The 16,953-nt window shown below is 42.5% G+C and overlaps 1 protein-coding gene across 8 annotated transcripts in view; it reads right to left on the reverse strand.

The window, feature by feature from the left end:
• Positions 1–16,953, reverse strand: part of AUTS2 (activator of transcription and developmental regulator AUTS2) — a 983,444-nt gene that overhangs the window by 572,132 nt on the left and 394,359 nt on the right. The gene's annotated exons all lie outside the window — the stretch shown is intronic.

Below are 16,953 nucleotides of genomic sequence, written 5' to 3' on the forward strand. Positions count from 1 at the left end.
TGCTCCGGCTATTGTTTATGCAGGTCTGACAGAATGAAGGAACAGTGGGTATCATTTCAATTTCTGATGTCAACATCAAATTACTTATTTAATTTCATGCCTGGTGAAGCATTGTATAGCTACATGCAGAAGCATTTCACTTCATTTGTTATGCTGTGTTTCGGCTGCCATTGGCTTGCCTTCCAACTGACAGCTTTAATTACAACATGGATTTGATTGTGCTGCTGAGGAATTAACATAATGCAACAAAGCATTTATGCACCCAGATTTAGATACTCAACATGCCCAAACACAAAACAAGGACGTGGAAGCGGGGGGGAGAGCAGGACTAAAACAGATACACCAGAGTCCCTTGTCAAATTCTCCTGTGTACTCGGTGAGCTGTCCATCATTCATTAGACTGAAACTATTCAACTGATCAAGTCAAGGTTATTCAGAAGAAAGCTGATTTGGAAGAGGGAGAAAACTTGGTGCCTCTCCAAAATAAACAATTAGTATTATGGCTGCCATTTCCCCATGTACAATGCTGCACTTCGCAAGCATGAGGTGTTCAGCTCAGTACCTCCCATTTCATATAAGATGGCTGAAGGATGTCTGTCTGTCTGTCTAGCTATCTAGCTAGCTATCTAGTTAGCTTATCTAGTTATCAAGCTATCTTATCTAGCTATCTAGGTATTCTGTCATATGTCTCTCTATCTGTCTATCTCTATCTTATTATCGATCGATCTATCTATCTCATCTATTCTATCTCTAACTAGCTGGCTCGCTTGCTATCATCTATCTATCTAGAACAGGGGTGTCAAACTCAAGGCCCTAGGGCTGGATTTGGCTAACGGGATGCTTAGATCTGGCCCAGGGAGCCACCCTGGAAACAATGAAGGAAACAATGGTGCCTCTGCCAGCAAAAATGGAGCTTGTGAGGGCTGCACATGGCTCTCCCAAACTCCATTTTACCTGGTAGAGGATTGTAGGAGGCCATCACATCCAAAATGGAGCTTGGGAGCCTGTTTTTGTTGGCAGAGTGCTTGGGCCGCTACAGGCATCCCAAACGTGAGTGACGTCAAGCTGGCCACACACACACACACCAAGGTCACAACCCTGATGTGCCCCTCAATGATATTGAGTTTGACACCCCTGATCTAGAAAATACCTATCTAATCTTTTCTGTCTGCTCTCTCGCTCTTTCCAAGAGCTTGAAAGAAGAACCGCAACTAATCAAATTAATAACACTGACACAAATGGACCAATCGTCTTGACTGTGGTTGAAGACACCTTTATCTGTTTATTTCCAAATTTATTTGGGAGTTTGCTAATGCAGTGAAGTGAGTGAAACAAGTGCTTTTATTGGGTTGCTGTGGCCTTAAACTTCAGTTAATGCTGTTATCTCAACCACAGGCAAAGACAGTGTCTCAGGGAGCCACATGGGGTCACAACTACTATCATCTTGACTTTTTGGACTCCCTCCCTCCTTCCCTCCCACCCTCCCTCCCTTCCTTCCAACAATGACTGACACATGTCACCTAGGAGAGTTTATAGCTGTAGAAGAAGTTGAATCTGAGAACTGCCAGTTGTTGCCCAAAATTAACTAGTGTGTTATGGACCTGCTGGACTTGTCTTTTGATGATGAGGAGGGTGGAAAAGAAAACACAGGGGCATCTAGGGATAATGGCCCTAGAGGGGCTGTTTACAGCAGTGTTGGAGCCAATCTTCAAATAGACCCCTTGTAGATATGTTTTATCTATTTGACTCTAGCTTTCGAAGAGTTCCTGAATATTTATCGGTTTCCTATCCTTCTCTTTTCTCCCATCTTTTTAAACAGAGAAGGATTTTTCCCTGCTACTCCGGGTCTTGATATTATTTGATGTCACAATTATTTTTGGATGGTTGGGATTATAGTGAGATTACCACAGAAGGCAAAACCCAAACATGCAGCTTTCTTCCATAAGAGTTTGTAGCAACTGTTAACCAAGATGGGTTTCTTAAATCTAATAGGGAGTTAATGTGCCCATTTTAGAACTTAATCCTTCTTTAAAATGCAAAAACTATGTAGTTAAGAATCACATGCCTATCACTGGTATGGATTTCTCAGGTTTTCCAAAGTCTGGCCTTTCAGCAAAATAGAGGTAGTCCTCAATTTACAACCATTCATTTAGTGACTGTTTGAAATGAAAAAAGTGAGTTATGATCATTTTTCACACATACAACTGTTGCACACTGATTTGATCAAAATTCAGATGCTCGGTAACTGGTTCATATTTATGATGGTTGCACTGTCCTGAGTGCTGTGGCCTGTCAGTTGCTGGCCCCTCCAGCAGCCAAATCATATGAGGAGGCTGCATGGGATTCAGGGTCAGCCCTCAGATGGAGAGTCAACAGCCTCCAACTCTGGAGGTGGCTGATGAGGAAGAGAAGGAAAAGCTGGGTCCAGTGCCTGATACGCAAATGTGCAGAAGGCAGAGGAGAGGAGGGCAGTGGAAATCTATGGGCTGATCCTTGGGACTTAAGAGCCACCACTGCTAACAAAGCCCCACCCTGTGGGGATAAAAAGCAGGGAGCGGAGATGAATAGATGTGGCAGACAACTATTCATCTCCCTGCTGGACAGACTTGTTAGCCTGCTGTGTGTGTGTGTGTGTGTGTGTGTGTGTGTGTGTGTGAGAGAGAGAGAGAGAGAGAGAGAGAGAGAGAGAGAGAGAGAGAGAGAGAGAGAGAGAGAGAGAGAAACGTTTTGCCAGGACTGCTGGCGCTCCTAATAAAGGGAACATTTGTTTAACTACAGAGAGTTTGTCATGTTTGGGATCCGGGTCAGAACATGGGGTCATGTAATCATCTTTTGTCACCTTCTGATGAGCAAAGTCAATGGGGGAGCCAGATTCACTTAACAACCATGTTACTAACTGAACAACTGTAGTGTGGAAGGTCGTAAAATGGGTCTCACTCAGCAATGGAAATTTGGGGCTCAATTGTAGTCATAAGTCGAGGACTATCTGTACTGTTCCAGGGGGAAAAAAAACTCTTCATATTAAACGATCCAAATCAATCATCTAAACGGTTTCTTGGTGAATATCCCAGATTGTGTTTATTGTTTGTTTTTCACCCTGTTGGACTTTTCTTCTAAACATGCTTTCTTTGATGTCCATTGTATCAACAAACCCTTTTCTCTCTCCCCTACTGATAAAGACATGATCTTTTTGCAGCCAACCAATGACAAAGGCAAGCTCAGTTGTGATAAAAAAAAAAAGATTAATTAACCATCTTAGCCCAATGCCTGTCATTTAAAATTTAGAGCTTGTGATGTGGCAGCCTCTGACTGTCTTGCTCCAGATTCAGAAGCAAAGCATATTTTTATTTATTTATTTATTTGATTTGATTTGATTTGTCAATCGCTTACAAGATGATAGGTATAAGAATGAACATGAGCAAGAATACAGGAAATAGGTATGGATAAATGGGGACAATAGGACAGGGGCGGGAGGCATTGTGCACTTATGCACGCCCCTTACAGACCCCTTAGGAATGGGGTGAGGTCAATAGTGGATAGTTCGAGGTTAAAGGAGTGGGGATTTGAAGATGTAACAACAGAGTCAGGTAATGCATTCCAGGCATTGACCACTCTGTTGCTGAAGTTGTACTTTCTGCAATCAAGTTTGGAGCGGTTTACATTGCGTTTGTATCTGTTCTGTGCTCTTGTATAGTTGCAGTTGAAACTGAAGTAGATTGTATAGTACCAGGGAATCCCAAAGTTGTAGATTATGCAGGGAAGCTTAAAATAAAATCAGGAACAAGGTTGCGGTCAGTGGCGCGATTCAATCAGTGTAACAACTGGTTCGGTTGAGCGCATGCTTTGCGCCCCAAATACACTCTCCGCACGCATGCACAGCGTTTTAAAAAGGCCATTTTCAGCTCTAATACTTACCTTCTACTGCAGCCCCAGTGAGTAAAACAGCTGAGGCGCAGCAAATCGCTCTGCTGCGCGAATCAGCTGTGCTCTAAAAAAACGAAACAAAGAACAGGAAAGAGCAGGGGCGGGTAGGTGGGGCCAAATGCTCACCGGAACTACCAGTTCGCTTGAACCGGTTTGAACCAGTAGAATCCCACCCCTGGTTGTGGTAAACCATCTCTGTATTGCTGAAAAGCAAACTAGAAGTATGTGCTTGTGAAGTCATCCTGAGTTGAGTTCAACTTCAAAGACTCTTTATTCCTTTTTTCCCCGCTAAAGATGATGTCCCTGAACAAAATAGATTGTTGGGGGAGCAGAGCTCTTGCAGATTAAAGTTCTGCCACATATAAATTATACAGCTGTGTGATATTTCGCTTACACGTAATAAATCAGTGACAAGGGAAGTGGTGAATTGTGGTCTTTCCTCCAAAGCTGTCGCAAAGTTATAAATGCAGCCTGAAGCCGCCTGGTTCTGCCTGTGTTCTTTCCTTTGATTTAAGAAGGTTGAAATCCCACCATTCTCTTACTTGGTCTCATAACTGAAATCGGCACATGGAGGATTGCAGGGGTCAGATAGAAATGATCTAAACGTTCTTTAGAAAAAATGCCCCCAAAGTGCTTTTTTTTTTCAAGAGGCAACTGGACTTTCTCATTTTTCTTTGAAGACATTTCACTTCTCATCCAAGAAGCTTCTTCAGCTCTGACTGGATGGTGGGGGGTGGAAGGATTTATACTCCTTGCAGACCGCTCGACATTTGCAGTCTTTTAGAGGGTCATTAAGGTCACCTGGAGGTTTATCTGTGTCATCAGGGTCACCTGAGTGGTGCAAATGACTGTGGAGCCTTCTTGGAACTGTTGAAAGGACTGTGTTGTAGATTGGAGATAGATGGTTTCGTACCCCTCTGTTGAGAGAGGGCGGTAAGCCTTGCGGTGACCACAAATCACACATTGCTCTGCAATTGAGCCTTTTCCCTGCTTTCAATCTGATTGCTGCTGGGTTTTTCTCCTTTTCGGAGGTAACCCAACATAGAATGAGTCTTGATGGCATGGTTGCCTGGTCAGCAATTGGTACATACTTCTCTGGCCACAGTCTCTACCAGCAGGAACTACAAATCCAGAAGGATGGCTGATTCAGAGAATAGTTTCTTTCAGTGAAACCCGACTCTGCCAAAAACAACTAGCAGGGCAATGATGCTAAACCAGTGATGGCTAAACTTTTCTGCACCTAGTGCCCAAAGTGTGTGCGCACCCCCAAAATGCAATGCGAGCACGTCCCCTGTGCATGAGTGCACATCCCCCGCATGTGTGCCTCACCCCCACACATGCCCTGCCCCCCATGCATGCCCCCCACCCCCTGCACATGCACGGCAGAGACCTGAAAACCAGCTGGCCGGCAAGAGGTGCATGCGCGCATGTACAGCAGAAAGAAGGCCTTCTCCATGGACACTCCCATATCATGAAATTCTTTGTCCCGGAGAGAGTCCCCTCTCTTCTGACATTCAAAAAGAGGTTAAAATCTTTCTTTTTAAGCACATGTTTTATACCTAAGCTACACTCAAGTCCAAGAAGCAAGAATGACACACGGAGTTACTTAAGAGTACTTTCTTTTATTGAATTGAGTTCAGTTGAACTGAACTGAACTGAATTAAATACTGTGTTGGTGGTGCAGTGGTTAGAATGCAGAATTGCAGGCTACTTTTGACTGCCAACTGTCAGCAGTTCGAATCACACCGACTCAAGGTTGACTCAGCCTTCTGTCCTTCCAAGGTCAATAAAATGAGGACCCAGATTGTTGGGGGCAAGAGGCTGTATACCACTTTAGGGAGGGCTGTAAAGCACTGTAAAGAGGTATATCAGTCTATTGCTATTATTTGGTCAAGTGTGATTAGACACACAAGGAATTTTTCTCCAATGTAGAAGCTCTCAGTATACACGCAAAACAACAGAATAATGATAATACTATTGTTATTGGTTTTAGAAATCTTATCTATCTTATTGATATTATTCTTCACCTATAGATAGAATCTTCCCAGACTAAAGCAACTAACTCAGGGGTGTCAAACTGGCAGCCTGCAGGCTGGATCTGTCATGCTCAGGCCACGCCCACCCCAGCTCCACGAATGGAAAAAAACATCTCAAAACATCACGTGACAGCAATGTGACCCGGCAAGTTTGACACCCATGAATTAGCTGCATAACCCTAGATATACTCTGTTGAAATGCTAGGGAGTGGCCAACTTAACTCTCTCCCTACCTACAAATTTTCCAAACTCCACTGGAAACATTCCCTCCCTCCGGGGACTCTAAACTACATTCCACTACAGCTACATTTGGGGAACTATTCTATTCTAATTTCATGATGAAGGATTTCATTACTAGTACCTGAAGCTATCGGATGTCTTTTTGTGTGTTATTTTTAGACTGTACACTCTCCAGGATCTTATAAAAAGAGATAGTATAGAAAGCTTTTAAATACATGAATGCATGCGCACCTCCAACATCTTGTCATTCCAAGCCCAATCTGATGCAGGCTTGTTAAAAATTCAACTGAAAGTATTAATTTAAAAGGATAGCTTGGGGCTAGACTATCCCCCACTCTATATTTTCCCACCCAGAGACAGATGTCTTCTAAATTCCCTCTTCAGCTAGTCTTACCTAGTCAAGTCAAGAGAAGGAAAAAGTGGAGCGGGGGAGGGGAAGAAAGGAGGTGGAGGGGGGGAAGGGGAGGGGAAGGAAAAGAGGAAAAGGAAGAGGCTTTTGGTGTTGGCACCCCCTCCGTACAATGCCTCTTCCAGAGAAAGACACCTTGCATTGATTACCTGATCTCTCCGAGCATTTGTAGAACCACTTAGTTGACTCGGGGCTTTATTGCTGTTTCCATGGGATGCATCTATAGGAACATTTTCTCAAAAGAGGACAGATGATGAAAGCACCAAACTCTGTCCTTCTTTATACAAGGGCTATGAATCACATGCATGTATCAAAAGAGCCGAACATGCGTCATGCCATTGCAATGTTGCTTTTGTTATTTTAATAGTTCCGCAGATGCTGTTGCTTTCCAGTAATTTCTTGTGCTGCATAGCTGCTTTCATCAACTAGGATTTTCTCCAACTCCTCTTTTAAATATTTGCCTCGGGTCAGTATATGCACACATGTGGGAAGAAAAACATGCACACACACACACACACACACACACACACACACACACATACACATGTCTAATTTGATTTAAGTGATGGCATATCTCTTCATGAGTGGTCTGAAACTACAAAGGGTAAACAAATAACATCTGGGTAAGTTCTTTAATAAGACATGTCTTCAAAGAAGGGTGAAGAGAGCTTCCATCTTTCCACCAAAAACAAAGATCCAGACATAATTCAGTACTGAATTCATAACTGATTACACTTTCAGCCCAAATTTGCCATACACCTTATCAGTAATAATTTAATTTAACCCAGCTTGAACCGTAAACAAATCTTACACATCCTGAATCACTGTTTGCTTGTTTATGATGCTTACATGTCAACCATTTCCAGTTTTAGGTGATTAACAATGTAAACAATTATAATAACCCTCAACCCAAATTAATAACCAATGCAAATTCTCAGTATTCTCTCTCTATCTATCTATCTATCTATCTATCTATCTATCTATCTATCGTATTCAGCTTTGTTCGGGTATTTTCCCACGCCATTATAGTTGTGCTTTTAAAGTTGTAGCAACGTTTCGGCAGAATCTCATCTGCCATCATCAGGCTTCTGTATTGTGTTCGTCTGTGAGTCAGACTATTACAGCCATTTCAGATCTATCTATCTATCTATCTATCTATCTATCTATCTATCTATCTATCTATCTATCTCTGCACTTCCATCCATCTATTCAATTTAGAATCCTTACAGATGGATGTATTGAAACCTTCCAAGGAACGTTGCCAATTGACACAAAAGCTCTCTTATCCACCTGTCATCTAATCCTGAAATAGGAGTTAGAAGTTGTATAATAAGAAGGACTCAAGCTGTGGACCACTTCTGAATGGCGGAATTCAGTGATGGAATTTTCCTGGAATCCTTAGGACCACAACACCAAAACCATTTTATTTCGAAGAATGAATGTCTGTTCTTCGCCACCCAGATCCTGAGAGCACTGGATCAGTACTTTCATATGCTTCCTGTTCAGCCTAGGATGAGAAGTAAAGCTGGGTATCATTTGCGCATTGATGATACCAAACTCTTTGTTAACGGATGGCCCCCTCCAGCAACTGGAAGTTAAAGTGAATTGGAGAAAGGACAGAATCCTGAGGCCTTCTTACAAAGCAGAGATCACCAGGAAATTCTCTCCACACCATTGCTTCTGATTGGAACTGACCCTTCGGTAGGAGGAAAATAATTGCAAGATATTTTTCCCCCCGCTATCATGTTTTGAGTAATAAAACAGTGTGATCTTCCGAGAACATCCAATTCCAGTCCACTTCAACTCGCTGATGTCTAATGTGTCAATGTGTAGCGATGTCATCTGTCATTGTGCTGAGGGTTCCTACCTTCAAGCTTGTTATATTCCATCTTCCTGCTGTTAGTCAGTCTTTGAAGGTTCGGGTTTTCTTTTCTTGCATGGCATCTTCAGCAACTAGACATCCCAAAGGCTTTAATCTAGCCACATCATAATCAGCATTAGTTCTCTGAAAGATTCTGAGCTCTTTCTTGGTAGCATCTTGAATGACACCCAACCGGAGGGGACCATCTTATCAATCACGGTATCTTGTATGTCCTTGTAGTCAGAGGTGGTATTCAGCAGCTTCTGACCAGTTCTGGAGAACCAGTAGCGGAAATTTTGAGCAGTTCAGAGAACCGGCAAATACCACCTCTGACTGGCCCCGCCCCCATCTATTCCCTGCCTCCCGAGTCCCAGCTGATCGGCTGGGTCTTCTTTTGTTGCCCTGAACAGGAGAATGGAGCTGGAAAGCAGGTTAGTGGAGTGGGGAGGGAATGGAGATTTTACAGTATCCTTCCCCTGCCACGCCCACCAAGCTACGCCATTCCCACCAAGTCATGCCCTCAGAACTGGTAGTAATTTTTTTTTTTTTTGAATCCTGCCACTGCTTGTAGTCTTCTTGGTAAAATTCAGGAGTGCTTCACCATTGCCTTCTCCTGCTCAGTATGAAATGAGGCTTTGCCATTTTCTACCTTCAGCATCTTCCTATATTGCTGTTGCCTAAGACAGGTGCCTGCTTTCAGTACTTAAAATGACCCTGCTGGTATTAAATTACTGGTATTATAACCTCTTAATATACACACCTAGTGTTACTAATAAAGGAGAATATTTGTAGCTCAGGGTTGACATGAGGGGTCCTTGGTGCTCTCTGAGCTAGCTTGTTTTCTTGCAGACGATATACTGTATATAAAATCCAGGTCAATCTCCAACTGAGTGTTTTAGATTTTGCTGATCAGCTGGTTATTTTTATCTCCCTCACCCCATCCTACTCATATAATTCAGGTAAATATTCGGGCCTGCTAAATTTTCATGACTGAATCTGATGGCTGAATCTCCTCTTTTATTCTCCAAATATCTGTTCTTTAAAATGCAGCCTTCAAGGTAATAGCACTCTATTCTGCTTAGATGAGGTGTGTCCAACCTGCAGCCCACAGGCTGCATATAGACCTAGATAGCTAGTAATAATCTCTCTATATAGATAAAAGCCAAGTACCACTCACTCGTCATGAAATCTCCAGAACCGTAAAGCCTACAAGCTTGAAATTTGGCGCGTATGTTCCTCTTGGCTTCTAGGTGCTTGCTAAGAAAGGATTTTTCGAAATGACCATCAGATCATTACTATTTCTTAATACAGTAATTAACACTCTATGCTAAGGAGTTCTACTCTCCCTCCCCATCTGAAAAGAACTCTGTTCCAACTGCCAGTTGCCTTCTATTAACGCGCTCTGATGCTAAGGAGTTAGACATTCTACTCCCCCTTCCCACCTGAAAAGAACTCTCTTCTAACTGCCAAACCAAAATGTCTACGCATTCCACCTATGGAACTGCTTCCGATTCAAGGCGGAGGGAGCAATATTCCCTTATGTGTTTTCAATCACTGACCACCACTGAGCCAACGGATTGTGAACCAGATTTCTCCTGCATAGCCCAATCACATAGTGTCGTTACAAAGCACGGGTATCCAGCTAGTGCTATATAGATTTGTACAATGATTATATTATATATTATATTTACCTGATGGGGACATATAAGGACCCCCATCCCCCCCAAATGGGCATCAGTTAATCTTTAACCTGGAAGTGGCTTTGCTGCTCCCAACGCAAGAGCAGCACCATCTACTCAATGCCCTTAAATCCAGATCCTTTCTCTACCTCCCTTTTCTGAACCTGGCTTTGAAAAAAGCTAACTCTGGCCCTAAATAGAGCCATAGTTGGTGAATTCTTGTGTGGGACATATCCAGGAAATCTGAGTTCAGAAAGTCCCCAAAGAAGAGAAGAGCAAACCAAATGACACTTACAGTATGTATTATCGCTAGGAAAACTACCATGCCAAAAAAGATTTCTATCAGAGTTGAACAGTATGGAGCCCTACGGTGAAGCATCTTTCAGTCTAGTTCCACACAGGAACTTGGGTTGCTTTGTGATTCTCTCAACAATCATTCACTTCAGCTCCCTGATGTGAGATACCTGTTCAAGCCATGCAACCTGCTGCTTTAGAAATGAGAGTGAAGAGTGTCAAAAAGATTTTAAAAGGGGGATATTATATCAGAGGCAGAGCGTGAATCCTGCCCACAGTATAGTTTGCAAGAAATTATCCCTAAAAGGGACAGCAAATGGAAATTCACCTCCGTGCTGATCTTAGCTCTTGGAGATCCCTTCTGGAAGCTAAGAAGCTAAGAAATATTATAAAAGGCAATTGCCTTCCCTGTAAAACAAGACAATATCTTCTAAAGCTTAACCTGACATTTAGGTTCATTGTTGGTCATTAGATTTATATCCCACTTTCGATGGCTAAGTTCAGGATAGGACATAAGCCAGGCTCAGAAAGAATTGATAAGCTCACGGTAGCCAGAAACTTCTGTTACTCCACAGGTATTTGCAGGGCATGTCAAAAGTCAAGACAATGGCTGCAATGGTGCAACCCTAGTATGGTACATGTAACACCACTTTAATGTGAGCTTCACCGGTTGCAATCTGCTTCTGGGTGCAATTGAAGGTGTTGGTTATCACTGTTAAAGCCAATTAAGGCATGGGTCCAGAATTTCTGAGGAACCATCTTGCCCCAATGGGATTGGTCTGCCTCAACTGCGCCAGCAGAAAGGGTCTACTGTGGACCCCATCAGCCAAGGCATTTCAGCTGGCAGGGTCTAAGGTAAGAGCCTTTCCTGCTGTGGACCACTCTTTGGAACACCTTGCTGCTGGAGGTGAGGTCTACCCCCAGTCTCCTGGTCTTCCAAAGCAACCTTAAGTCTTGCCTCTGCCAGTTGAGATGGGACCCTGATGGAGGTGCTTTACACTGGAGGGGGTTGGTGCAATGACAGGGAAATGACTATCTCCTCTCTCCACTCAAGCTTGTGACTTTTTAGTCTAATCGAGTCCTCTGTAATTTTAATTGTTCGTGCGTTTGTCGTCGTTCCTACATTTATTTATTTAGTGAATAATATGATTTATTTTTATACATACAATAAATAAATAATAAATATATATTTTATGAGCATCACACACCGAGGCTTCAAACACACCATTGGAGATGGCATTTTGAGACCTTTTACCATACCTGTAGATTCCTCTATGTACAGCTGAATCTAGATTTAAATCTGAATCTCCCAAGTCCATGTCCAACACATTAGCCTTTATATAGCAAAGGACCGCTTTCAAATATCATGTCAATATTTTTCCATTTATATTTAATAATGTTTTTCCAGTGCCAAAAAAACCAAGAAAGATATGCAGTTACTTCTAAGTACCAAGGGTAGCAGCAGCAGAGACTCTCGCTCGGTTCTTCTCACGCCCACCCAGCCGCTCAAGATTAAACCAAAACGCAACGTGCAGCGCTCCCAGGTACCTCAAAATGTTTTTTTCCTTGTTGTTATGGGGATGGGGAGAAAGTGGGAGCGACTCAGATGCTGTTGTTGGAGATGGCGCTGGTGCATGGGGGGGGGGGGAGAGAAATTAATTCACCCCCCAAAAGACATCCTAGCTGTTTTTTCGGGGCTCAAAAAAAAATAAGGCCTGGCCTTATTTTGTGAGAAACATGGTGTCTATTTTTACTTTCCATAGGATTTCCTTCCCTGAGCATTAAGAAGTAATGTAATTCCAATGTAGCACTAAAAGCAGAATTTGTTATGTTATGCTAAGATATCATGTGGTTTATTTGGTTTTAGATTAGCATCCTAAGCATGCTTCCCATTCAGGGCTTACTAACTAGATAGAGTGTGATTAAATAATCCACTACTTAATATAATGCCAGTCATAAATTTTTAGTATCCCACTGCAATAACCTATAGCATTTTCCATATTTCATTACCTCCAGCAGCCATTTTCCAGTACTCCATTAGCAAATTCCATATTATACTAGAATATTTGAGAACTGATGTGTATCTATAAATAAAGCCTTTTTTTAAAAAAGAAGCAGCTTTGAAAAGAGAAGAGTAGAATGGGGGAGGAGACGAAGCTCCAGGAGAAATGAATGAAAATGCAAGTAATTCAGAGGGTTTGGGAAGACAAAGTTGGGTGGAACTGAATTCCTGGATGAAGGAAACAGAAGGAGCAGCCATCTTGCCTCCAAGCAAAGTCTCAAGTGAATGAATTCCACTGCAGGCGAGGTTTTGATGAGACGAACTTGGTGACAGTGCTCTCTGCTTTACATAAGGATGGAGCGGGAGAGAACTGACAGCTCCAACATCTTCAGAGCCCTAGGGCAGTCTTATCCAGAAAGCAGAAAACAAATTGTCAGTCTCACAAAAGCAACACAAATGGAAATACAGCAAGGAGGAGCTGGAGGTTGAGAGAGAATAAGAAGAGCAAAGCAAAAGGCCAAGGTACTCTGCATGAACTCATCCCCTCGATGCCAAATGCTGTTGGCTAATTAATTGGGCTTAGTCTACCACAGGGTAAGTTTTTTTCTGCCTATACATTTTTTTTCTGAGAATGCCTCTCCTCCCCTTTCACTCTGTCAACCTCTCTCCCCGTGTGCTGCAAATAGAAGGATGGGAGATCAGAATCAGAACAGAGCTGGAAGGGACCTTGGAGGTCTTCTAGTCCAACCCTCTGTTCAAGCAGAAGATCCTATGCCATTTCAGACAAAGGACTGTCCAATCTCTTCTTAAAAATCGCCAACGATGAAGCACCCATCACGCCTGAAGACAAGCTGTTCCGCTGGTTAATTGTCCTCATTTTAGGAAGTTTCTCCTTAATTCCAGGTTGCTTCTCTCCTTGATTAGTCTCCATCCATTGTTTCTTGTCCTGCCTTCTGGTGCTTTGCAAAATAAGTTGACCCTCGCCCTTCTTTGGGGACAGCCTCAAATACTGGAATACTGCTATTGTCCTCCCTCCCCTAGTCCTTCTTTTCTCTAGACTGGCCATACCCAAATGCTGCAGCCATTCTTCATATGTGTTAGTCTCTAGGCCTTTAATCGTCTTAGTTGCTCTTCTTCGCACTTTTTCCAAAGTACAAAATCCATCAAAATCAAATCCGTCTTTGGTAAGAGCTGCAACCCATTGGTTGCAGGTCAGTTGTTGGCAGGTTATCTGACAAAGGACAGCTCGGTCCTGATTAGTGTTTCAACCTTAGCAATTTTAAGATGGTCAACCTTCAGCTCCCTATATTCCCCAAAGGAGAAAAGGTGGAGGAAACATGAAGGTGAAGGAGAAGGTGGAGGAGAAAAGTAAAGAAGGGAAGGGAAGGGAAGGGAAGGGAAGGGAAGGGAAGGAAAGGAAAGGAAAGGAAAGGAAAGGAAAGGAAAGGAAAGGAAAGGAAAGGAAAGGAAAGGAAAGGAAGCCTGAAATAATATTTTCTTTGGAGCCTGAGAGATGTTATTGAGGTGAATTAAAATACTGTTTATGGGGAAATAAAAATTGATTAAACAAATTCGCACTTCCATTTCAGCTTCTCAGGATTTACCAGCATCCTTGGTTTTGTTTTTCCCTGCACCGCTCTCTTGCTTTGTTTGCCAGGCTGATTCCTCTGTCTTCCTGTGTTGTCTTTTAAATTCAGGTCCAACCCTTTCCCAAGACTATGAGTAAAACTGACACGAGGCATCAAGTCAGACTGTTGGGCAGACTTCCAGGAAAACCTTCTCCAGTCATGCCAACTCAAGTTTATTTCATCAGAGGGGCCGGCAACTGAACTTGGGTGAGAGGATTTTGCTGGCCATAACTAAAACTAAACATCTTTCTGGGAATAAATGAAAGTTGCAACTCTCAGTGAGTTTTTTTTTTTTTTTTACTATAACAACTAGGGAAGTTATTAAACAAGACACAGCCCTAAATATAGTAGAAGCAATGTTCAATCTTGGTGTCTCTTTCTTCCTTTGGTATGGCCTAACACAAGGGTGTCACTCAAGGCCCAGGGGTCAGATCTGGACCACAGGGCCAACCTGGACACAGTGAAAGATTGGCCCATGGTACCTCTGAAAGCAAAAAGGGAGCTTGCAAGGGCCCATGCGCAGCTTCCCCAAGCTCCGTTTTCACTGCCGGAGGGCTGCAGGAGGCTGTTGCAGCTGAAAACAGAGCTTGGGAGCCTGTTTCTGCTGGCAGAGTGCTCGGACCACCACAGGTGCTCCCCAACACAAGTGACATCATGCTGGCCATGCCCCCCCCAGCCACACACACACCTGCCCCCCTAACCTGATGCGGCCCTCAATGAAATTGAGTTTGACAGCCATGGCCTAACAGGATGATAGCTTCAAACTTTGAGTCTGGAGGAGCAATCTGCACAATGCTATTGCACTGTACTGCACGAAGGGAAGTCTTCTTCCAATAATACCTGTCTAGTTAATAAGATTGTAAAACAGACTCATACCAAGTCCCTTTCTCAGGAACTGTTATAGCAATAGCCCTTAGACTTACAGTATTTATATACGGCTACACAGTGTTTATAGCTGTTTACAGCCCTCTTTAAGTGGTATAGAGTCAGCCTATTGCCCCCAACAATCTGGGTCCTCATTTTACTGACCTAGAAAGGATGGAAAGCTGAGTCAACCTTGAGCCGGTGAGAATCAAACTGCTGGCAGTCAGCAAAATTAGCCTGCAATATCACTGTCTAACCACTGCATCACCATAAGTGTATATTGCTACTGCAAATGGAAAAATGATATCCATGCATCAAAGCTGGCAATTGCCAGAGTCCAGAACAACTCAATGAAGTTATTCTCTTCCAACCCATAGAATAACTGACTTCACCCTCTGCTATAAGACACATTTTCTATTTCTCTTAATATTCCCAGCAATGGGACCACAGCACATTCTCTCTTGTACCCACCCTCTTTCCTAGACAAGCTACAAAGAAAAATGATATCCATGCAAGAGGTAGGCTATTGATGTTATAATAAGCACCAAATTTAAAATTGTAGTTCAGAACTAATTTTTCCTTTAAAAAATAATTAAGACAATCTGTACTTCAGCAGGAGGAAAACGTAGATTATTTGTTTTAGCTTGGTTAGCAAGATATTTATCTCATTATAAAGGCTTGTTAAGTTTCTCAGTCAATGTTTCTAGTGAGCTGGAGATCTCGGGAGTTTGGAGAAAAGCAGATTTAAATTTCTGCAAAGCAGGCACATGATTATTATTAGCAGAAAGACTGCCAACTGCTCCAGCTGACATTGTCCTTTATGAGTATGGATTACAAGTTTTCACGCCATATTTATCCCAAAGCTATCAGTTATTGTGATTTTAATACTACTCTTACAACTTTGTTTTTTCTAAACCTTAACCATTGAGATCATGGCCAAGCCAACATTTACCCAGACCCAGTACTTTTAATTTTCAATTTTGTCTGGAAAGAATTACTGTTTTTCCCCAACTTATCGCTGGTACCTCTCCTGACAGATGTTTTTAAAAAGACCTTGGGCTGCATGGTTATTTCCATAACTTCATTCTTACAAATGCCAGTTGGCTGCATTCTTATTGGCCCAGGACAGGACTCAATCCTCTTAATCAATTGCTAGAATTAAGAGGTCATATACTAAGGGAAGTTGCTTTGTTCTCTAGGAAACATATGTGTTTTGTTACTGTACACACATTAACAATTTGTGAGGGACATTCCATGAAAAAGGGGAGAAGGTTCCCACTGGGTCACAAAGGTTCATCTGTCCAACATACAGTGATACCTAGGTACTCAGCTGCTTTGAAACTCATCAAAGTTGGTATTCAACACATTTTGATGTGAAAATGTTGTTCTGGTATTCATTATTTGTTAATACTCAACACACAAGCTCGAATTTGTCGGTATCAGCTGTCTTGTGACTCACTACATTATTCCTTATGGGAAAAAATGTTTGGTACTCATTATTTTTGGTTCTCATTGCACCTCCTGGAACCAATGAATGATGAGTACCAAGGTACCACTGTATTTCATCCTGTTCAAATCAATATTGTCTCACCAAGAAGATACAGTACAAGACCGCATCTCACCAGTGTTGATCATTTATAACTGATTTTCTAGGGCAGGTTACATTATGTCCGACATTTCGCTCTCATGACTGATAAACATTCATAGATTGCTTCCTCCCAAATGAATAGACACATGGTCCTCAACTTATGGCCACAATTGGGACCAGAAAATTTGATGTTAAGTGGTACAATTAAGCAAGACATCATATGACAACAACTTATATGACCTTCCCTGGTAGCTTCCCTATTGACTTTGCTTGTCAGAAGCTGCCTGGGAAGGTCACAAATGACTATCACATGACTGCAGGATGTTGCAATCATTGTAAGTGTGAGTTGGCTGCTATACACCCAAATTGTGATCACATGACCCCAGGGACACTGTGCCAGGTAAGTTTGAAGACCTGTCATAAGTCAC

The sequence above is a fragment of the Pseudonaja textilis genome, chromosome 1 (assembly GCF_049901715.1).
Source record: "Pseudonaja textilis isolate UNSWEBS1 chromosome 1, rPseTex1.2, whole genome shotgun sequence".
Classification (NCBI taxonomy): Eukaryota; Metazoa; Chordata; class Lepidosauria; order Squamata; family Elapidae; genus Pseudonaja; species Pseudonaja textilis.